This window comes from Sinocyclocheilus rhinocerous, unplaced genomic scaffold (assembly GCF_001515625.1).
Source record: "Sinocyclocheilus rhinocerous isolate Xijiao unplaced genomic scaffold, SAMN03320098_v1.1 scaffold1309, whole genome shotgun sequence".
Classification (NCBI taxonomy): Eukaryota; Metazoa; Chordata; class Actinopteri; order Cypriniformes; family Cyprinidae; genus Sinocyclocheilus; species Sinocyclocheilus rhinocerous.
Genome location: NW_015634493.1, coordinates 742,550 through 743,440, shown reverse-complemented (window position 1 = coordinate 743,440; position 891 = coordinate 742,550). Strand labels below are relative to the sequence as shown.

The 891-nt window shown below is 34.5% G+C and overlaps 1 protein-coding gene across 1 annotated transcript in view; it reads left to right on the top strand.

Moving 5' to 3' along the window:
• LOC107745703 (transcription elongation regulator 1-like protein) overlaps positions 1 to 891 on the top strand; it is a 98,801-nt gene that overhangs the window by 5,274 nt on the left and 92,636 nt on the right. The gene's annotated exons all lie outside the window — the stretch shown is intronic.

Below are 891 nucleotides of genomic sequence, written 5' to 3'. Positions count from 1 at the left end.
AGTTGGAAGGACATCCAAAACATCCAACAATCAAGATAATCTTGAATACATGGCCTTCAGGTCATCACATTTTTACATTCTTGAAAATAAAAGATGGTCATTGCAGCCAAAATGGTTACACTGGTGAATCAATGAACCCAAACTCAGATAGTCTTGCACTATTAAGAATAAAGTTCCCAAACGTTTTGTGTATGTGTGTGAATTGTGAAGAACTTTTAAGAATTTTTTTCCATGCACTATAAATAACCTTTTTTTTTTTTTGGGGATAAAAGATGGTCATTGCAGCCAAAATGGTTACACTGGTGAATCAATGAACCCAAACACAGATAGTCTTGCACTATTAAAAATAAAGTTCCCAAACGTTTTGTGTGTGTGTGTGAATTGTGAAGAACTTTTTAAAATTCCTTTTAGAACTTTTAAGAATTTTTTGCATGCACTATAAAGAACCTTTTTTTTTTTGGATTGGAAAGGCTTCATGGATGTTAAATGTTCCTCATGGAACCATTGGTGCTAATAAAATAAGTCAGCAGTCATCTCACAGTACAGATCTGTTAACAAGCGGTTTTTCTGTAGTTATTGAATGAGATACAAAAAGGTTACTGACATGACTATGATTGTGGTCATCATGTATTACTGTACTAATTAAACCTTCCCTGTTCCAGAAATATCTGCTGTCATCTGTGTTATGAGGAAAAACATTTAATGTTTTGTGTTGATAGTTGAGAATTTATCATTTATCCTGTTACAGTTGGTGGAACTGCTGAAGAACAGCAGGTGTTATGCCAAAAAGACTTCCATAACTTTCCCAAAAATTCCCTGTAACTAAAATGCTTTCTTGACAGCTTTCCATCCCACCCAGGCCTGATTCAGTTCTTCACTTCTTCTTAATGG